Below are 23,341 nucleotides of genomic sequence, written 5' to 3'. Positions count from 1 at the left end.
CACATTTTTTAAATTAAAAGTGAAAAAAGCCCTAACCAGTTTGGCTCAGTGGATAGAGCGTCGGTCGGCCTGTAGACTGAAAGGTCCCAGGTTCGATTCTGGTAAAGGGCATGTACCTTGGTTGCGGGCACATCCCCAGTAGGGGGTGTGCAGGAGGCAGCTGGTCGATGTTTCTCTCTCATCGATGTTTCTAACTCCCCATCCCTCTCCCTTCCTCTCTGTAAAAATCAATAAAATATATATTTTTTTAAAAAGTGAAAAAAACCTGTTAACCTAGAATCCTATACCCAGTGAAAATATACTTCAAGAAAGAAGAGGAAATAAAGATTAGGGTAAACTCAGAATTTTCACCAGCAGACCTAACTTAAAAGAGTGGCTAAAGAAGCTCAGTAAACAAACAAACAAAAGGGGGAAGCGGGGAGAGATTAAAAAAAAAGGGACCTTGGAATATCAGGAATAAAAAAATAAGTACATGATAAACAAAAATATGAGTAAATACAATAGGCTTTCTTCTCTTGCATTTTCTAAATTATGCTTGATTATTGAAGCAGTGTCTGATGGCAGTTCTACATGTATGTAGATAAAGTATTTAAGACAATCATATTATAAATGGAGGAAGTAAAGACATAAGTAAAGAGGTAAATGCACTAGTTAAAAAGAGTGTCAGTGGATTAAAAAACATGACCTAATTATGCTGTCTATAAGAAACTCACTTCAAATATAAGTTGATTGAAAATTTTAAAAATGAAAATGGTATACACAGAAACATTAATCAAAATAAACCAAGAGTACTATCCTAATCAGAAAAAGTAGACTTCAGAGCAAAAAACCTCACCAGACACAGAGCTACCAAATATGTAAAGTAAAAACTTACAGAACTGAAATAAGTCATAGAGAGTCCATACTTAGAGTGGAAGTCATCAACAACCCTCTCTCAGCAACTGACTGAATTATTAGAGGGAAAATCTGAAAGGATATACAAGAATTTAACAACATCAAACAACAGGATCTAATGCACATTCTTTTATTAGTGCCCCAGGAATACATACCAAGTAAAACTGTATACTAGACTATAAAGCAACTTACTTCATCAACAGGTTTTATAGAATGTGTCCTCTGATCACAATGGAATCAAATTGAAAATATTAACAGAAAGATAATAGGAAAACTTCCTAATGTGGAAACTACACAGTTTACTTGTAAGTAATCCATGGATAAGAAGTCTTAAGGGAAATTTTAAAAAATACATTAATTGAATGAAAATAAAAGTATAGCATATCAAAATTTCTGGGACATGGCAAAAGCAGTGCTTAGTAGGGAATGTGTAGCACTAACTACTTTCCTTTGAAAGAGGAAAACATTACAAGTCAATAATTTAAACGCCCAGCTCAAGAACCTGGATAAAAGATAAAAATAAACCCAAATAAGCAGAAATTAAGAAAATAATAAAGAGCAGAAATCAAAGAAATTGAAAACAAAAAAATTATTTTGGCAGTAGCAAAAGCAAAGACAATACCAAAAAGAAAAGTTACACACCAATATCCCTCATTAGTACAGATGCAAGAATCCCTAACAAAATACTAGTGAACAGAATTCAACAATACGTAAAGCAAATTATAAAACAAATTGGTGGGATTTATTTCTGAAATGCAAGTATGGTTTAATATTCAAAAACCAATGAATATAATCCATCACATTAACAGGTAAGAGAAGAAAAAATCATATGCTCATAGTATGGATTAAGAAAAAGTATTTTTAAAAACTTCTAAAATGAGTATGAGAGTATATACGGTCAAAAAATACAACAATCAACTATATTTTTATATATGAGCAATGAACATATGGACACTAAAATTAAAATATTTTTATATACTAGAAATAAATATGTAGACACCAAAATTAAAAATACAGTATCATTGCCTTGGCCAGGTGGCTCAGTTGGTTGTGTTTGATCACCAGTGAGGGTGTGTACAGGAGGCAATCAAGCTCACATCGATGTTTTTCTCTCTCACCTCCCCTCTCTAAAAATCAACGAAAACATATCCTTGGATGAGGATAAAAAAATACAATATCATTTACAATAGTTTAAAAAATGAAACAGTTCATTGTAAATCTAATAAAACGAGTCCAACACATGTATGCTGAAAACTACAAAATGCTGATGAAAAATATTTTAAGTTCTAACTAAATGAAAAGACATACTATACTGTGTTCAAGATCTAGAAGACTAAATATAAAAAAGTTGTCAATTTTTTCCAAATTGATATACAGATTTAAGACAATTCTTTTAAAAATCCCAGCAAGACTTTTATAGATCCAGAAGGTAGAGACAAGATTATTCTAGATTTCATATGGAAAGGTAAAGGAACTAGAATGGCTCAAATAGTTTTGGAAAAGAAGAATGAAGGGTGAGAAATCAATCTACCTGATTTCAAAACTTACTATATAGCTATAGTAAGAATGTATTATATTGGTGGAGGAGCAGACACATAGATCAATGAAACAGAGATTAGAGAACTTAGAAACAGATAAATTTAAATATACCCATCTAATTTTTGACCAAGGCACAAAAGCAAGTCAATGGATGAAGAATAGCCATTTTAAACTAACGATGCTGCCCTAGACAGTTTGGCCCAGTGGATAGAGCATTGGCCTGCGGACTGAAGGGTGCCAGGTTTGATTCTGGTCAAGGGCATATGCCTAGGTTATAGCTCTCTCCCTCTCGCTTCCTCTCTGAAATCAATAAAAATGCATTTTAAAAACAACTAATGGTGCTGAAGAAACAGGACATCCATATGCAAAGTAAGACTCACATCATATATAAAAGTTGACCTAAGACTCACATCATATATAAAAATTAACTCACAATGAATAATGGAGGTGTAAAACACAAAAACTATACAACTTTTAGGGGGAAAAATGTACAAGAAACTCTTTAAAATTAGGGCTAGGTTTAAAATGCTTGCACTTGGATTTGACACCAAAAGTCCAACCCATTAAAAGAATGATAAAGTGAAATCCATCAAAATTTAAAACTTTTGCTCGCCCAAAACCCCTATAAAGAAGATAAAAAGATAATCTACAGACTGGAAGAAAGTACATGTCAAATACATAGCTGACAAAGGACTAGTATCTAGAATATATGTATAAAAACTTTCAAAATGCAAAAGTAACAATTGAACATGCAATTATCATTATGGTGCTATAATTGCACTCCTGGGCATTTCTCCAGTGGAAATGAAAACTAATTCACAAAAAAATAGGTGCATGAATGTTCAGAGCAGCTTTATTCATAATAGCCCCAAACTGGAGACAACTGAGATGAATTTCAACATGTGGTTACATCATAGAATACTATTCAGAATAAAAAACTATTGATGCAATAAGTTACATGAATCTCTAGAGAATTATGCTGAGTGAAAAAAAATAACACTCTTGAAATGACAAAATTATAAAAATGGAGGACAGATTAGTGGTTGCAAGGAGTTATAAAGGGGGTGGGGACAAGAGGGAAGTGGCTGTGGCTATATAAAGGGCAACATGCCCTGGCTGGTGTTGCTCGGTGGTTAGAGTGTTGCCCAAGCACCAAAGGGTCACAGGTTTGATTCCTGGTCAAGGGCACATACATGGGTTGCAGGTTTGATCCCTGGCCCTGATGGGGCCATGTGTAGGAGGCAACAAATTGATGTCTCTCTCTCACATTGATATTTCTCTCTCTTTTTCTCTGTCTGTGTTTCTACCTTCTTCCCTCTTTCCCTCTCCATTAGACTCTCCTTAAAAATCAATGGAAAAAATTTCCTCAGGTGAGGCTTAACATAAAAAACAAACAAATAAAACAAATAAACAAAACGCAGGTGAGCACTGTGTGCTTCTTCATGTTCTCAATTCTTGGGTGGAAAGTGTCTCCTTTGCAGGGCCTTGGGTTAAGGTTACCAAGTCCGCTTTTACTTTCACCGTACACTCCTCCTTAGCTGATATCATTCATTCTGGAAGCTTCAATTACCATATGCCAATGATTGCCAAGTTTATATTTCAGCCAATTCCTCTCTTCTGAAGTCCAGATATATTTTACTCATAAGTGGAAATATAATCTAGGTATCTTATAGGTACTTCAAGCTCAACATGTGTACATTTAAACACATCATCTTCTCCCTACAGCCTCCAGTTCTGCTTCTCTTGTGGCTTTCCCTGTTTGGGTGGTTGTCACAATACCATCGAATGCACCAGATGCTAAACCTAGTGTGCGGTTTCCCCCTGTCTTACTCTTACACATCCAGTCAATCATAAAACACCATTAATTAAAGTTCCTAAATCCCCACCGCCACCATCTGGCCTAAACTACCACTATAACAATCTCTTGAATGATTTCTGCATCCCCATTTATGCCTCCCTCTAAAGTATCCCTCCTGTAACAATCAGACTGATCTTTACAAAATGCAAATCCAAACACCACACTCGCTTGCTTAACACTTTTCAGTGTTACCCGCTAGGCTTGCCATAATCTCATCAAAGCACACAAAAGTCCACATCATACCACCCTTTTTGTTCTTTTCTGAACTCCAGTAATAATAGATTCTTCTAGTTTCTCTTAGGTATCCTGCTCTTTCTCACCTCAGGTCCTTTGCACTTCCTCCTACCACTCCCAGCCCAATCTACTTACAAATCTACTTGTGAGATCTTTTCTTAGCCATCCCTTTCTCCAAGATGAGTTTTCCTGAGCCCCCAAACTAGGAGAAGTCCCTTAAATAAGAATAAGAATACCTACACAACTTCAAATAAATCTAATTAAAGTGTTTTAATAAAAATAATCAAATAATTCTAAGATTTATGCAAAGATAATATCTAAAGGTATAGTCAATATATTATATCTCGATATAAAAATCATACATATTTGCGTGGCGCTTTATTTATCTTAACTTAGGCCTACTTGCTACGACCCCTGACATCCATTTTCTCAGGAGCTTTCTATATACAGAGAAGAATAATATTAATTCTCCTAGTAAGAGGCTTTGTCATTCATAATCAAACTATGACTGTGATCTCAGATTTCCAGCCTCCAGAGCTGTAGACATAAATGTTTGTTGCTTATAAGCCACCCAGTCTATATTTTGTCACAACACCCTGCACTAACTAACTAAAGCAGAAAACTGGTACTGAAAGTGTGGTGCTGCTATAACAAATACCTAAAAATGAGAAGCAGCTTTGGAACTGGGTAATGGGTAGAGGAAGGAAGAGTTCTGGACTGCACTGTAGAAAAAGCCCATATTACCGTGAACAGCCAATTAAAAGCAATTCTGGTGAAGGCTCAGAAGAGAACAGAGGTAGAAAAAGCCTGACTTCCTAGAGAAAACCTAAGGGGTCATGAACAGAATATTCATGGAAATATGAAAAGTAGAGGCCATTCTGATGAGCTCTTGGAAATGAGGAAATGTTATTGGAAACTGAAGGAAAGGCCATCCATGTTATAAAGTAGCAAAGAACATGGCTGAACTGTTCATGTCCTAGTATTTTGTGGAAGACAGAATGTGTGAGTAAGGAAAGTTTGAGTGACGAAATTGGATGTTTGGCTAACCTTTTTCTAAGCAAAGTGTTGAAGGTACAGATTGGCTCCTCTTGAATGCTTATAGAAAACTGCACGCAAAAATGATTTAAAGATGGAATTTTTAATCAAAAGGGAAGCAGAAATTTAAAAAATTAGAAAATTCTCAACTTATCAATATTATAAGTGTCCTAGAAGAGAATAGTAAGGGTATGACCAAGAGACCTTTGGATAAAAAGTTTAGTATGGGTGTGAACCAGGATTTATTCAGCCACTCCAGCAGAAAAGCAGCCAATCTGAACTGAAGGGGAAGGAGACAAGAATGAATTAAGGTTGGTTGTCAAACTTCTTAGAACATACAGGATGGAATCATAGAGATATTCTACTGGGAATGTGTGATATTCCTCAAGACAAGGGAAAAAGGACTTCAAAGGCAGTTTAGAGATCATCAGGGCTTCCTCCTCGATTTCAAAAGGGGCTAGGGCAGAAATGGGCAACCCCTGGCACGCGTGCCAAACATGGCACACCAGTAACTTTTGCTGGCACGCGAAACCCTCTCGTATAATCTTCCATTTACAATTTTTTTCTTAATATCGACTTTTTTATTTTTCAGATAAATTCAGTGTAGGTGCATCTTAGATAAATAAATAATTTTACATAACAAGTTATCTTAAAGACCATAGACATGGATTGACGAGAGAGGGCAAGAGCAATTTCTATGCCTCTGCCTTAACTCTCCCTGCCTTCCTAGATCCGACCAGTATTTTGGTTTCATCCACATACGCTTGTGAATCTTTGCTCTCAGCAATGAATTTTGTTAAGTTTCGTAATAGGAGTAGCCTGACGGATGAAAGTAGTAGCTCGTGCATATCTCTGAAGATCACGAAATATAAACCTGATGTAAAATCTCTGTCATCAGTGATGCAGCAGCAAAAGTCCCACTGATAATATCAAACGGAGTCATAAAGTTTTCTGTCAGACTATCAGTGTACACATATACATTAAAAAATAAATGTATTTTTCATCATCATATACTGTGTTTTTGTCGCTCGAATGAATTTTATTATTTCTTCAAGGTTCTTCACATACGTACACCTTAAGAGATATCAAGTAGGCATAACATGTTCTCAAAAAATTAGGATTAGCATGCAGAAGAATTTTGAGTCAGAGATTTTGCTGGTTTTGGCACGCACTCACAAAAGGTTCCCCACCCACCCCTGGGCTAGGGCATCCCTCAAGTTTCAACAGACCAGAAGACCTCCCACCCAAAACAATGGGAACCAATGGGGGACTGGCTACATCTATTTAGATTTCAAAGGTTGGAGCTGCCTACAGGGGCAGAAGGAAAGCTAAGGACATGGCGAAGAAGAGGCCACCACAGAGAACCCACTAGGGCAACACCCAATAGAGCTGAAGGAGAAAAGGCTAAAGCTGCCAGGTAACCCCAAATTAATAGAACTACAGGAATACCATTCCAGCTTGGAACAATTGCTATATGGGCTACACCCAGAAAAGCGATAGGGCCCGGGTTGCCCTGAGTGTATCCAGAAGGTAGGACTTGCTCCAGTGGGCTTGGTGAGCAGACCATCGAGTTAAAGATTATTCTCTAACCTTAAGATTGTATGTAATTTGCCCTACTGAGCTTTTACTTGCTTGGGGTCTATCATACCCCTTTCTTTCCTATTTCTCCCTTTTTTAATGTGTTTAATTATATGCTCATCCCATCATTATATTTGGAAGTATATAAGTTGTTTGTTTTCACAGGTTCAAGTTGAAGAGGAACTTGTCTCAGGATGAATCATACCATTAGTCTCACCATGTCTAATGTAGGTAACATTTAGATAAGACTTTAGACTTTGGAGTCAATGCTAGAACTAGTCAAGACTTTTGAGTAGCTGGGATGGAATGAATGTATTTTGCATACAAGGAGGACATGAATTTGGGGGTCTCAAGGGCAGAATATTATGGTCTGAATGTTTGTGTTTCCCCACAAAATTCATGTGTTGAAATATTAATGTACAATGTGATGGTATTAGGTGGAGCGCTTGAGAGGCACTTAGGTCATGAAGGTGAAGCCCTCATGAGGGGGATTAGTATTTTTTTTTTTAAGGCCGCCACTTAAAAGTCTTTTTTTTAAATTATATATTTTTTAATTACAGTTTACATTCCATATTATTTTGTATTAGATTCAGGTATACAGCATAGGGAGTAAGTGTTTTTATAAAAGAGAGCTCCCTTAACCTTTTGCTCATATGAGTATACAAGAAATCTGTGACCCAGAAGAGAACCCTCACCTGACCATGCTGGCACCCTCATCTCAGAATTACAGCCTCCAGAACTATGAGAAATAGATGTTTGTTGTTATAAGCCATCCAGTCTGTGGCATTTTGTTATAGCAGCCTAAAGAGACTGAGACAGACTGTTATTAATTATGAATACTTATAGCAACTAGTACACTATTTTCTTGCAATTCTTCATCATTTTATATGCTTTAAGGACAACCTCATAAATATTCAAACTTTTCTGGAGGTTAAGTTCACTGTGTAAAAAACACATGTTTTAAAAATAAATACCAAAATTAACCCCGAAGTTTGGTTATCCAGCATTCTTTCTAAAGTTTGATGAGCTCCACCCAGTTTCTTAATAATAATAAAAACAATCACAAAAAGAAAAACACATAGGAAAATAACTGCTGGGATATGCCATGTATAAAGTAATTTAGCTGAAGTTTTAGAAGATGTGTCTATAAGCACTCTCTGAATAGTAATTTAGAGAGGTTAGGTTTTGAGGTCTTTACATTTTAATAGTCTACAACAAGAAGTATTTGCAATGAATCTGTATTTCCCAACTCATGTATTTTTTTCTGACATCCCATCTTTGATTTCAAATTAAATACGGATACGTTGTACTGAGTACTACTCAAGAATTAACTAAACCCACTAGTAATCACATCTTAATCTATGTGTCATATTACATTTTTTAAACTGTATTCTTTTATATGGCTAATGTATAGATGGCTCATGGTTCTGTGAACATTTAATTCTCATTTTCTGTTAAAAAAACATCTGGTTAAAAGCATCATTTTGAAGCATAAAAATAATGAAGGGGTTACAAGAATGGATTTCGGGACATGAGATAAGAGGAACAACCATGTAAAAATACAACCACTATTAATCGATGTAATTTAAATATCCTTACAAGACAGAAAATAGACACTTGGGACTACGAAAGAAGCAAGAGCTGCTCTAAAAGTGCAGTTTCACGGCTGATACTCTCTGCAAGCCTCTGGTTAATAAAGGCAGGTGTTCCCAAACTGTAGAAGAGGGACATGCGATCAAAACTATATTGACCAGAAAAGGAACCTAGTCTGATTGACTAAATTTACTTATAAAGCCTTGTTGTTTCAACCACTGCTACTGAAAACCTTTCCAAATGTATTAAGGTATACTTTGATACTTGAGTAAGTACAGCATAGTGAATATAATTAAATCACTGGTGACTGCAGGTCTTATCATACATTAGGGTCAGCCTTGTGAGCATCAGCTTTCATTGGAACCTAATGAAGATGTGGACAAGGGGCTAGATTAACACAGACCAGGCCTAGGCTATTCATTCTTTGGGTGCTCTTCTTTTTTCTTTCTTAAAAACTAAATGGTTTTAAATCAATTTTAAAGAGGAGGAAAGGGACTTATTTTCCTCCCCTTTAAATGCTGGAAAAATAAACCTACTTATCTGAGCTTGTACTGTATCACTGGAGCTTTTCTAAAGTAATAGGTATTCTTGAAAAAGCTGTTCCATTTCAACACTGTTAAGGAAATGAGTGCCCAAAAGCAAAGCTAGGGGAAAGAAAGATAAAATCCAGTTCCTATGTGGAGAAGAAAACAATACTGAAGAAAGCTGTGCAATATCCAGTTATTTACTAATAAGCATGTTTATGTACTAAATGCACTGCCAAGCACTAAGGATACAGCAAGCCTTTCCTGCCTGGGCCTCAGTTTTTTCATCTGCAAAATTGGAAAACAGGCCATATGTATCTCTCCCTTAATATATAAAACTTTTGCATGGTATAATTCATTATAAGCAAGGCAGTATTACCATCAGTTGTGTGGAGGGGGTTAGGGCATGAATAACTTTCCAAGCGGAATTAGGATGCCCAAACTCCTAAGAAAACTATTCTCTGCAGTTAACTTAGTAATGTTGGCTAGTCATTTACTCCTCTTTTATTGCTCTGGGCAGAACACTAAATGAAAAAAAAATCAAGATTTGATTTGGTTTATGTTAAGGGATTAAGTATTAAATATCCCCAAAGAGACAATGAAGCATCCACAGAGGCTTTATTTCCTTTCAGTTTTCTTCAAAGTCTTATCCTAAATACAAATGGCATCAGCACTTGTGGTCTGATCCAGGGAGCACTGGAGGGGGGACCAGCGGAGCTTGTGGTGGGTCCTAGCTCTGACAGTAGTAAGATCCTAGGCAAGTCACCTGCTCATCTGCAAAATATTTCCTTCTACTTACCTCACTAAATAAGAATGTCATGACAAGCTCAACACACTGCCTTTTAAAATAAAAACAGTTCAGGAGAATACCGTGGATATAATGTATTTTGATTTTGGAAAAGCATTTGACAAAGTATTTGAGGGAGAGCAGAGTGTGCTACCCCAAAATCTGCCTTTTGGGGATACTGATTATTTTAAGCTAACTATTTTTAAGAAACAAAAGACTCAAAAATAGTATTTTACGTACCTGCCTAAAGAAGGTTGGATAGAAAAACCTGCTTAAAGGAAGGGAGCTATCTATCACCTTGTCATAAGTCTGTTAGAATCCCCTCTGTGTCCAATTCTTTAAAGCCCTGGACTACTACCTTCCTCTCGTTAGTCCAAATGGCTTATAAGCTTCAACTGCCCAATTTTTCCTTCGATGCCATATTCTTCTGGAGCCTATATATATTACATATATATATAAACTTGGTTATTTTATCCTGATAATCTGTCTTTTATCAATTTTACTATTAGACCAGCCAGAGCAACTTCGAAAGGTAGAAGGAAAATTATTTTTCCTCCCCTAATTATTGAATAAAACATTAACACAGGCTGTATAGTCAAATGGGTTCTTAACTTTGAACAGCAAGCACTGAGTGATGAATTAGCAGGAACACTGGAAAATGAAAGGTCTAGATCACTCATTAAAATTGCTGCTATATGTACATTACAACCTTTTGACATTCAGTTTGAATACATCCCTCTCCTTGTGTGGGATAACTGATTCATCAGATTTCCTCATATTTCATAAGCATAAATGTAAATCTGAAACTATAGTTAAAAAAAATTTACAGGCATGGAGTAGGAGAGTCCTGACTTATGCACAGTTCATGTGAAAAAGAACTAAGAGCTCAAGCTGAGATAAAACTCACCATGAGTCAACAGTGTGACATGGCTGCCAAAAAGCAAATGTAATCTTTGCCAGAAGTATAGTGTCCAGAACAAGAGAGTTACAGCTTTACTGTATTCTCTGCATCCTGTGCTAGGCACTACATATCTAGAATGATGGGCTCAGTTGCCAGGGCATCCTATTTAAGAGTGATCCAGCTCTGGCCAGGGTGGCTCAGTTGGTTGAATTGTCGTTCCGTACACCAAAAAGTCTTGGGTTCGACTCCCCATCAGGGCACATTCACAGGTTGCAGGGTCCATCCTTGGTCAGGGTGTTGTATACAGGAGGCAACTAGTCAATGTTTCTCTCTCTCCCTCCCCCTTCTTCTCTCTCTAAAAATAAATTAAAAAACATGTCCTAGGGCAGTGGTCAGCAAACTGCGGCTCGCGAGCCACATGCGGCTCTTTGGCCCTTTGAGTGTGGCTCTTCCACAAAATACCGACTTCTGCACACGGGCCATGAAGTTTCAATCGCACTGTGCGTGCGCGCCCGCACGTGGTATTTTTTGGTATTTTGTGGAAAAGCCACACTCAAGGGGCCAAAGAGCCGCATGTGGCTCGTGAGCCGCAGTTTGCTGACCACGGTCCTAGGGTGAGGGTTTAAAAAAAAAAGGACAGTGTGATACTGTAAAAAAAAAAATCAATTCCATGACAGGAAGAGACCAGAATGGGAAAGAATGTAGAAAGTAAGTCCTGAAGACTGAAGGAACTAGGACTATTCAGTTTAGAAAAGCTAAGTCTTGGGGGAGATATTAAATATCTCATGAGCTTCAAGTGACAAAGTTCAGACCTAAGAGGACACATACCAAAGCAGATCTGGTGTGGATCCATAACAGCACCCAAAACAGCATGGGCTGCTTCACTACTGAGGATGTTCATTCAGGAAATGCAGCTATTGCCAACCTGGCTGCACATTATAAACAACTGGGAACAGCTTGAAGTCTTTCATTGCCCAGGCTCCACCCCCGACCAATTAAGTTAGAATTTCTGGGGCAGGGCCTGGGCAATGGAAGGTACTAAAAGTTCTCCAGGGGTTTCTAATGTGCACTTGAGAATGACCAAGTTAATAGGATCAGGATGGCCACCTGTCTGTGTGGTGGAGAAGGGATTCCTTCTCAGAAGCCTACATTAGGTTTACTTCCCAGAGATTTTGTTCTAGAATCTTTCCCTTTTTTAACCTATTAACATTAACCTGTATGATCATGAAGATTAGCTCTCCGTGCACAATTCTGAAAAGAAATAAAGTTTTAATGGCACAGTCTCGTAAAGGGAAAAATTTAGGCTGACTTTTAATCACTAGTTTATTCTATTCATGAATAAGAGCTTTCAACAATTTAAGCACTACCATCTTTGTAGAAAAGGGCAACAGTACTGGCACGTTTATATGTTGATAACTTAACTTAACTCCAAAGTTTTGTAAAACAAATTCAAAACATGCTAACATTCAAGAATTCTCAAGTTTCTTACATAATAAAATAATTCTTATAATCAAGCAGAAACTACTTTGTAGTTCAAATAGTCTCTGCCACACTATCTTATTCAATGTACATGACAAATTATCTGTTATATTTTCTCTAAAACTTTTTATAACAGGATAGCCTGGGTACTTCATAACCACTGTATAGTTCTCCACATTTCCTTGGGTGTTGGTTATATTGTTATTATTAATCCCACTGAATAGAAACGTTTATGCATATTCCCCAATTTCCTTTGAAAAGATATATCCATCTGTGTTCAAAAGTCTTCTAGCCATAACATAGGTCAGGCATCCACTCGAGTGGGTGGGGTAATGATTTGAAATTTTAGTGGCCCCTCCAGATTTTTCCACTTAGCCATAACACACCCTCTAAACTTTAAAACTTTCACTTTAGGTTAAGGTAAATCATCAACCATTTCCTTTTACTTTCGCCATCTGTCGAGGCAAACGCTCCTAAAGAATCTGAAGCTTCTTCTAGGCTACTGGAAGTCTCTCTCATTAATCTTCGTCACGTGGTTCATAAATAATGAGAGAGGTATTAAAGATCATCATCTTGTTTACAGACAAGCACCATCAAGAGAGCCTGGAATAACACCGCGGATTTGACAAGACATATTCAGCCTGAACGAGCATTTCAGGAGTCCTGATGTGGGGACTAAGCACACATTTAACATTTCACCAAGAGCTGGTTAACTGTACCACGTTTCAAATTAACGACTGCCCTTGCGATATCAAAACACTAGAGAGCATTCCGACCTTACAGCCAGCCATCTGAGCAGCTGCAGGGCGGGCAGTCTGCTCCACAGCCAACAGTCACCTTTCCATTTTCAAGCACATACCTCTCACAGAAATGTTTTCAGTGCGGCAGTCTACAGAGCTGGTTGTAACACCGGCAAGATGTGACAACAAAATTCATGATGATTTTGCTTTTTCATCAGCCTGCCCCTTTCTTTTTTTAAAATTCTTCCCTCCCTCTGCATCCCCCAAAGAAAACCAAACCAACAATACTTCCACAAAACCTGACTCAGACTTATGAATATAATGCTCTCAGTGAAAGCAGACCAGCTTTATGAGAGAACCGCTTTCAAGAGAAGCAGGAAGCTGATCTGAGCAGCAGAGAGAGCAGGGATGGGGCGGAGCAGAAAGGAACTGAGCTGGGGGGGAAGCGAAGCACAGAGTCCTGGCTGCTTCTAGTTACTTATTGACAGTTTCATCTTATAGCACAGATTTATGAACGGGGTGAGCATCCGTCCTGCCGTACCTTTTCTCTCTTTTACGAATCTCTGTCAAGCTGGTAAACTATTACACAGGGGAAAGTAAGGCCTTACAGCCTCGCCAGAGCCCAGTGCAGGGAAATGATGTAAGCTTCCCACCTCCCACCAGCCCCAGCTCTGCCAATCCACCTCTACTCTGACCTGTTAACATTCCCCCTCCCCCAGTGCCACTGCCTTGGGGCCGCAGGGCCCCAGGCCAGCTTTCTGTGTCCTACTGTGCCACAGAAAGTATTTGCCAGGGGATAAGGACTATTTTTTGTTTTGAGAAAAGTCTTCAATGAAAAAGCAAATGTCTCTCTACTTCAAAAATAATGCTGAGTCAACAAAAGCTCGGTCAATCCCCAGAAGAACTAATATTAAATAGGATTGAGGTAAATGAATGCAATTTAGCAAAAGGCAACAGGAGTGTGATGTAGCAAAGGGTGTAATAATGAGAGTTAGGAGACCCCAGCTCTACTACTCTAATACCAACTCTGTGACCTTGGACAACTGGCTTAATCTCTCTAGTTTCACTTTCTGTAAAAGGAAAGAGTTAATATAAATTATATCTGAGATCTCTTGTGCTCTTTTCAATTTTCATGAACTGATACTCAAAAGAAATAAGCACAAGCCAAAAAAATAATCTAACTGTGGCCAACTGTTTGTTGTTTACTACAAACAACAATAAGTCCTTATATTGAGCTATTTAATATATGCTTTCCCAAAGTATTGATAAATGTGAGTAAGACTACCAAAAGATGTATAGGGGAAAAGTTATACAGACTGTTCAAGTGTTACTCCTCATCTGGAGAATTTAGAGAGAATTAGGATAGTGAAGATGGAAAGGACACATTATATTAATTGCTTGGAAGCAATTAAGACCTATGACATTAGCCAGTGGTCCGCAAACTCATTAGTCAACAGAGCCAAATATCAACAGTACAATTGAAATTTCTTTTGAGAGCCAAATTTTTTAAACTTAAACTATATAGGTAGGTACACTGTTATTAACTTAATTAGGGTACTCCTAAGGCTTAGGAAGAGCCACACTCAAGGGGCCAAAGAGCCGCAGTTTGCCAACCACAGCCCTAGACAACTATTTACTAGTGTTCTAAGTTTAAAGGGGACACACATACACACACACATACACATGCATCAGGGGTAGAAAAAAAAGTTTAAATTAAGAGCCAGTAATATAGTGGTTACTAGGCCAAAGTCTTCAAGTAAGGGTAGGCAAATTCCTAGAAGTACATGGGACTTTCCAAAGGGTCTGAAGAGCACACAGGTAAGCAGACAGTAAATCAGTTTCCAGAATCAACTTTTCTAAATACCCTTCCCTGAAACCAATCTACCTGAGAATGCCCCTACAGAACATGTTTAACTTTCCCACTTTCCCTTTTCCAATTCCCCTTCTCCCACTTTATAAAATCCAGGCACACAATGCACCCATCACAAATGTCACTCAGAGGCACTGCTTGGGAGAGGAAAGAACCTCTGGGCAGGACACAGGAGAAATACTGGTGATGAAAAAGTGTATGGCCCTAATCACTCTTCTTTTGCAACTTAGGTATCTTTGCTATTTTTTTACTTGGAATAAAAGTAGAGGAGAACCTAATTTGGTTGTCAGCTGAGAAATCATTAAAAATATTTTAAATGACAGATCATTGTGATTTTGAATAGAAGCCAGAAGTTCAAAGAATTGACACAGCTTTAACACTCTCATCCTCTTCAACTTATTTATGTAAACAAAATTCAAGTGTATATATTTAAAATGAAAAATATGCTGAACTCTTTTTGTAATGAATATTCATCTACTAATACACAAGCTAATTAGAAGAAAATCATTAATAATGTATTGAGATATATTTCCAATAAAATTGTATTTTTCTCTAATATTATTTATCAAAATTTATAATTCACACATATTATTATGATCAACTGTATACTAAAAATCACTGTAATAACTTTTTTAAAATCACAGTCTTGTCACAGTAAATTAAATTTTATCACCAAAGTATGATAGGGTGATTAAAAATAAATGCTTAAACATAATAATACACAAGGATAAAATTTAGTGGGAAAAGTCTAATAAAGATTTCAGGAGAAAAATTAACACTAAAACTTCTGACTGTTAAAAAGTAGTTTGTAAATGGATAGTGGTGTTTGACTCAAATATTACAGAAGGGTATGGCAAGTTTATTAAGAAATGTAGTATTTACAATCAACAACAATTATACCATACAAATAACTTAAGCTTATGACAAAAAGTTTAAATGTCAATGAGGGAATCCATAGTTTTCAAAATTCTTTTACTGAAGCGCAAATGTTTAAAGACCACTACACTGGTTCACCCTTCTTCCATTCCAAAGCACTTTTCAAGTGTCACTTACAGAGTTTTAGAAAAGAACAGCAATCTAGAACCTCAGGAAATGAGCCACATAGAGCAACTAAGTTTTCCAGTTATCTCTGGTTATATTCTTTTGAGTATCATAGTAGTTTTGTCTCCTAATTTTAAACTTATAAATGAAACTCTTCTTAAAATGGGGAACTCCTTCACACCATCTTACACCATACTAACATAATTTAAAATTTATTAGTGTTTCCCAATTATTACTAACACCAGTCCTGCTGAGCATTCATATAATGCTCCCAAGACCTATGATGTTCCTCCTGTTTAGCTATATGCATTTCTGCCAGCAAGTGGGGGATGTGGGTTCAATTCCTGGCCTGCCAATCATAAGCTGCCAGCCCCTGAATAGGTAATGAAACTCCCTGAGCTCCAATTTTCTTCCCTATAAAAAGAAGTTAATCTCACCTTCTTAAACTATCTCACAAAACTGAGATGAGTTCACAGAAATGAACAAGCATTCACTTACAGATTCCATACCAAGAAAACTTATGTTTTAGGGGTTTTTTTTCCCCCTTTTGGTCAGGCTCCTCCTATCACTTCTCACCACTGATTGCCTGCATGAATCTCTCCTCGCCATTCTAACTGCTATAGGTGTGGAAATCAGTCAAGAAGCTAACTAGATACAGTATGTTTGTTTAATTCTCATAAAAATAATTTAAGGGACGGGTGTCTTCTACTTATCTCCAGAAGCCATATGGGTTCCAGATCACTGATATTGCTAGATGGATGGCTGAGTAATGTATAGAAAGACATAACTCTATATTATGTTCTATTCAAAAGCTCAACCTGCTGTAACAAAAGATTCACAGAAAGAGGAGGACTAACATTTTCAGATGTATCAAATCCACCCCGACCCAACAATCAACACACTTTTACTAACTGCTCACTAAATATTTTTACTTATGCTGTTAGGTAGTCCAAAATTTCAGTTGGCAAGCCAATTTAGTCACATCTGGTGCCCTAGAATCTTTCATTCCCAGAAATACAAAATAAACCTCTCACTTTCCAAAGTAGCAAGTAAAATTCAAATAACCTAAAAGAGAAGATAAGGTTTTAAAAAGTTAACTGATATTACCTATTCTGTCTATTTAAAATGTCCATATGTACTTTATTCTAGCCCATGAATTATTATGTAGTTACTAGTATTATAGTCTTGCTTGACCCTTTAAAGCAACTCTGCTATGATTTCCAGGTTACTGATTATGAATCTGAGCCTCAAAAGTGTTTAAGTGACTTGCTCAAGATCAAAAGGCAGACAGTGAAAGCCAGAACTAGAATTCAATCCTGCAGAAGGATGGTCCCGCCAAGTCCCCTAGTGATGTGCCTGGCCCATGGAAACAGCTGGTATAGCTGCAGTGAGATGTGGCAGCATTCCTGCTGTTCTGTGACTCCCGGAGGGCATTATGTTTTAGTCCAAAGAGCAGGCATTCTGGAGTCACACAGATCTGAGTTTGAATCCAGACCATGTTACCCTGGGCAAGTTATTTAACTTTTCTAAGCCTCAATTTCCTCATCTATAAAAGGTAATAATAGTACCTACCAGGTTGTTGTGGGGACTTAAGAGGTAATATCCTTAGCACTGCACCAATTACAAATTTGAGTCTACTAAATAATAACTAACAATTTTTAACTATTATTATGTGACATTTCTTAATTCATCTAATTCTCCCAACAATCCTATGGCATAATAGATATTATTATTATCATTTCTGCTTTATGGATGAGAAAAACTTTGTCCAAGACAGGAAACACAATCTGCCTAGGACAAAGAGCTAAGTGAAAGAGCTGCCACGGAGCCTAAGCAGTCTGAACAGCTGTAGACTAACTCTCTGGGAATGATTATAATGATAGTACTGCCCTTATTCTCCACATCACCATCATCATCATCTCCATCATCAACCTTCTTGATAGTCAGCCTAGGGGGCCTAAGGTCTATGATGCACCCCAGTGATGAGACACAGAGTTGAGAATTTGACTAAGTGAGGCTGAGAGGAGTAAGGGCTTCAGGGAAGAAGTCAAGAAGGAAGCTGTTCCCTGGAAGAGACTAATGGGCAGCAGAATGGAAAAACTAAATGGTGGCCTGAAAGTGGGAACATGAAAAAAAAAAATCAGCTACTAGACGGGGGGGGGGGGGGGGGGGGGGAAGAAACTTAGCCTAAGAAAAGCAAACTTGTATCTGTATTTATGAAACTTTATCAGGTGCCTAAAAAAATACCAGAAAGAAAAATGGCCAAAACTTGGCCTGTGATATAATTTGGGGTCTATTCCCTGTCTACAAAATAACTATCTGACTCTTGGGGGAAAATGTGATCACTTTAATCAACTGTCATTGATGACCTGATACAGGCACAATAAAAACCATTTGACTCAAAAGTATCAGAGCACAGTAAAATGTCCTTGTCATCTACTGAACTGCAAATTCGATTCCTTTGGCAAATCTTAAATCATATGCTCAATGTTATTGCTGAGTTCCTTTGGAGGACTATGCTTTGGGCTTTTAATCCACATCGTTTTCCTGTGGCTTTTGTCTGAATCTAAAGTCTGTTTTTTTCACTTAAAGAGATTGGCGGAAACCAGTTTGTCCATTTCCTTCAGGCAGAGTTAGGCTGCAAGCTATGTGCTCCCAAATGCTCTGCATATGCCACTGAGGACTCTCATTTGTGACTACTAATCTGGTTTCTCTATTACCTTTTAAGATCCGGCAGAACAGAGAGAATTCGTGTTTTGTTCATCTTCACAACCCAAGTACATAGTACACTGTGTTGTACTCAATAAATGTTGAAAAAGATTAGTTGAAAGTTTTCAAACCTGTTTTCTGACTGAGGTTTCTTTTGCCACTGAGCTTACTCTAGAAGCCTATCTCTTTAGAGAGTGATAATCTTCAATCACCAAAAGTGATTAGGATTTAGTGGATCAGTGATTACTTCTCTGGCAACTGGTTGGGGAAATAAAAGAAAAACACCCTTGGGATGATGTTTCAGTATCCTCTTTGTTGAACATATGCCCAGTACTCAGTTTTCAGACAAAAGATATGACTTAGGGTCGTGACCACTTAAAATTTATTGACTAGCTCAAGGGGCTTTGTTTATCCCATAATACCCAGAGAAGTGCCCAGCACAAGGTCAGTATCAGATAAACACTTTTATATTGTTTGATTAATTGACTGCTGCTATTAGAACCACCACAGGACAAATGCAGATCTTGAACTAGCAACTAGGGTGTTTAAAAAGTTAGCAAAATACCAGTTAGCCTCTAAGATCAGATAATCTGCTTCTTAGAAATGTAAAATTATGATTAAATATCTATTAAAAATAAATTATACTTCTATTTTTTCTATATGGAGTTCTTTGAAAAAGGCATTCCCATGAGAACTTTTTAACTTAATCTAAAAAAACCAACAAACAAACAAACAACTCTTCCATAAGTTATATGGCATAATTTAACAAAAATTGGTGGCCCTTCAGGTATGTGTAAAGGGAGGGAGACTGAGCATAATGACATTCAATATTACTGAAATTTGGCAAGTCTGATTGCTATAATAATAAATCTAAACATACTTATTGGAAGGAGCACCTGTAAGGTCCCCAAAATTGCACATGCCTCTTTGTTAATAAAACCTGAGCTGTGTGTGTGCTGGTAAACACCGCAAAATAAATAAACTTTAAAACTCCTGGTTTTAAAATAAAGTTCTATTTTTAAATGTTTCAAATTTCCCTAAGATTTCCTTACATTATTATACTCTAAGAGATATTGAGATTAAACATTCTTTAATGTTAGGCTGCTATTACACAAAAAATCAGTTTAAGATATTTTAAAAAATCAGCAATCTCATAAGGAACACTTGGTGATCTTAACATACTTTTTTAACCCAAAACATTGAAGGGGGGGGGGAAGAAGAACAATAAGTAGATTACATTTTGCAAGCTGATAGGCTTACAAGTTTTCCCAAATATCACTGTCATACTAAACTGGGGGATTATTAACTTTTTTGGGGGGGTTAATCCTCCTCACCCATTGACTTTTTTTTTAGAGAGAGAGTGGATGGGAGGGGAAGAGACAGAGAGAAACATCAATGTGAGAGAGACACATCAATTGATTGATTCCCACAAGCGCCCTGAGGTACATGCCCTTGACCAGAATCAAACATGAGGCCCTTCAGTCTGCGGGCCAACGCTCTAACCACTGAGCAGAACGGCTAGCACTGGATTATTAACTTCTTGAAGGAGTTAGTCTCTTTCATATAAAGCCAGGGTCATCACATCTACAAGTTGTATCTACAATGCCAAAGAAAGTCAAAGTAACATTTTTTGTACCGTAACGATTATAAAGGCTAAAAGGCATACATTTACTAGCAAGTTATAGATACTCTTCACCACATAAAGAATTTTCTTTTACTTCGATGAAATTTTACTAAGACATTTCAATTACCTATAGTCAAGAACTATGCCTCAAGGAAACATTTCTATTACTATCAAGACCCTTTAAAACAAATAGAATGTGATTAAGTAATTGGGGTGCTCCTTTTAATTGTGAACAATTACTATCACATGTGATATTTGTTGATTTTTACAGTTCCTTACAAAATAAATGTCATATTTGGAAGAAATATATTCATTCTCTCAAATCAGATTACATATATAGTTTATATACATGTTCTTTTCAATATGATAAATTTCCCAAATAAAAGGTTTATTTCTATTGTACTCTAACTCTCTCTAGGTCTAAGAGGTGTCATACTTGAAAATCATAATTTGCAAATGTTTTAGCAAGCCCCTTCTTGTTACACAGACATTTAAGATGGGTCTATACTACACTAAAATTTTTGCTTACAAAAATTTATATTTTACAGAAAAAGTCACAAAGATTGAAAGAGATAAAACATCTCACCTACTTAAACTGAAAAGTCAAGATTTGAACTGGGTTTTCTTACTTAAAATCAGGTGCTTTTAGCACACACTGAAAAGTTTAAAAATCTCTTTATTCATCAATGCAGTAGACAATTGCTGGGGATTCAAGCTTCTAAAATGCCTCCCTTTCCTCCTACCCCCTTTGAGTAGCTGACTGATTATTTCTGCATCTTAAAAGTTTTCAAGCCTATTTCATTGGACTTGCACTACTCTCCTGAATTCTCTGACCATGGTTTTCAGATTACATATATAGTTTATATGCATGTTCTTCATCCATTTCACTCTTTCATCCCATATAATAAAAGCCTAATATGCTAAGTGTCCAGTCAACCAGTCAGCTGTTCAAGCAATCAAAGCGTAATGTGCTAATGATATGCTAAGGCCGCTCAACCGCTCACTATGATGTGCACAGACCACCAGGGGGTAGATGCTCCAACCGGTAGGTTAGCTTGCTGGAGGAGTCTGGTCGATCGGGACTGAGCAAGATGGGCTGGACATGCCCTGGAGCCCTCCTGCAGTCCCTCGCTGGCCCGGATCATGCACCGGTGGGGTCCCTCGGCCTAGCCTGTGCCCTCTGGCAATCCAGGACCCCTTGGAGGATGTTGGAAATCCGGTTTCAGCCCAATCCCACAGGCCAGGCCGAGGGACCCCACTGGTGCACGAAGCCTCTAGTTATTTTTATAACTTTCTTCACTATCCTATGAAAAGTGAAGAACATTAAGGGGTCTAAATTATCTAAGTTCACTTTTTTTCTTTAGATAGGTGTTACAGGGTTGTTTGGTTTTTTGTTTGTTTGTTTTTTTAAATTGACATTAGAGAGAAACATCAATTTGTTGTTCCACTTAGTTATGCATTCATTGGTTGATTTTTGTATGTGCCCTGATTGGAGATCAAACCCAGAACCTTGGGGACGACACTCTAACCAACTGAGCTAAATGGCCAGGGTGGTGTTATAGTTTTAAAAATTAAAAATTAAAGGCTTGTTTTAGAATTTAGAAAAAACAATGAGAAGGAGATATATACCTTGAAAGCTAATGATGTGATTCTATATTTAATCTATGATTCCATCCTTAAGACTATGGGAATAAAATCTATCTGGGATAGATTTAACCTTTAGGAAATTGGCTAATTCTCAAGAGTGGATACGGCCTGGAAACTGGAGGTATTACGTGTAGTGTTAAGGAAGCAAGGTCATGAAAGGTCAGTGACTAATTTTCTAGCATTACTGGGGCAGGCAAAGCTGTGACTTCTGTTGGGACCACACACACCTGTGCTGTTATTGATGAGTGAAACCCTTGACCTAGCACTCCAAAGCTTAATACCCACTATCAGCCCCAAACCCAAGTGGTGTGGCTTTTGATGATGGAGTGAAGAAAAAAGAAAAAAAAAAAAAAAAAAAAAAAAAAAAAAAAAAAAATATATATATATATATATATATATATATATATATATATGCCTAAGCATTACAATTGGTCAACCAGACCAGTAGACTGGTCGCTATGACACACACTGAACACCAGGGGACAGACGCTCAATGCAGGAGCTTCCTCCTGGTGGTCACTGGGCTCCCACAGCCAACCTCCCGTGGCCCGCCAACCTCCCACAGTCCCTACCCCCGGCAGGCCGGCCCGGATCGGCCCCGATCTCCACCCATGCACGAATTCGTGCACCAGACCTCTAGGAAATAAATAATCTCTCAGATGTGGGACAAAGAGGTAAGCAGTCCAAAATGGTCACCAAAAGGGAAAAAGTCATCTGTGTAGGTAGGATGTGCTGTGGATAAAGCTTAAATTTTAAAGTGATTTAATAGAGGGACTGAGTAAAATAAGATTGGTAAAGATTTAGAAAATTAAAGAAAAAATATATGCATATACAAATAATTTTCTGTTTAACCATATTATAAACCATATTCTAAAACTAATTATTTGATTTATAAAAAAACATCTCAAAATGGTCCCACTGAATGGTTATTTATAAAAATATTTTCAGGTGTTTACAAATGTGCACTTTAAGGAAATACTTTATATTTGAAACTGCAAAACGCTATATGGTACTTGTGAAGCCATATATTCCTGGGGGGAGAGGGGAGATTAAGACCTATACAAAGGACCCGGGTGATGATGCCACAGCAGGGCTGCCTGGTGGTTAAGACCTATACAAAGGATGAAGAGATCATATTAGACCCCAAAATGATGGAAAGCACTAAAACAAAGGCATAAAGAAAGTAATCAAAATTCATGAAGCATGATACAACATTTCTAGCCAACTGCGAAAATCACACTTTTAAAACAAATTTTGTTTTGCTAGAACTTGCCCATTTTCTAAATTC

At 37.3% G+C, this 23,341-nt stretch overlaps 1 protein-coding gene across 6 annotated transcripts in view; it reads right to left on the bottom strand.

Moving 5' to 3' along the window:
- The window catches only part of BBX (BBX high mobility group box domain containing), a 291,018-nt gene that overhangs the window by 197,341 nt on the left and 70,336 nt on the right, over positions 1-23,341 (bottom strand). Inside the window, exon 1 of one of the 6 annotated variants that reach the window (XM_070406137.1) lies at positions 13,282-13,455. The exons of the other annotated variants lie outside the window; for them this stretch is intronic. The gene's annotated coding sequence lies outside the window, so the exon portion shown is untranslated. Of the gene's footprint in view, positions 1-13,281; positions 13,456-23,341 lie in introns of those variants that run through there. 6 annotated transcript variants of the gene reach the window in all.

Source organism: Myotis yumanensis, unplaced genomic scaffold (assembly GCF_028538775.1).
Source record: "Myotis yumanensis isolate MYYU_CA2020_CCGP unplaced genomic scaffold, mMyoYum1.0.hap1 SCAF_2, whole genome shotgun sequence".
Lineage (NCBI taxonomy): Eukaryota > Metazoa > Chordata > Mammalia > Chiroptera > Vespertilionidae > Myotis > Myotis yumanensis.
The sequence above is the reverse complement of the archived record's forward strand: the minus strand, read 5'-3'. Positions and strand labels throughout refer to the sequence as shown.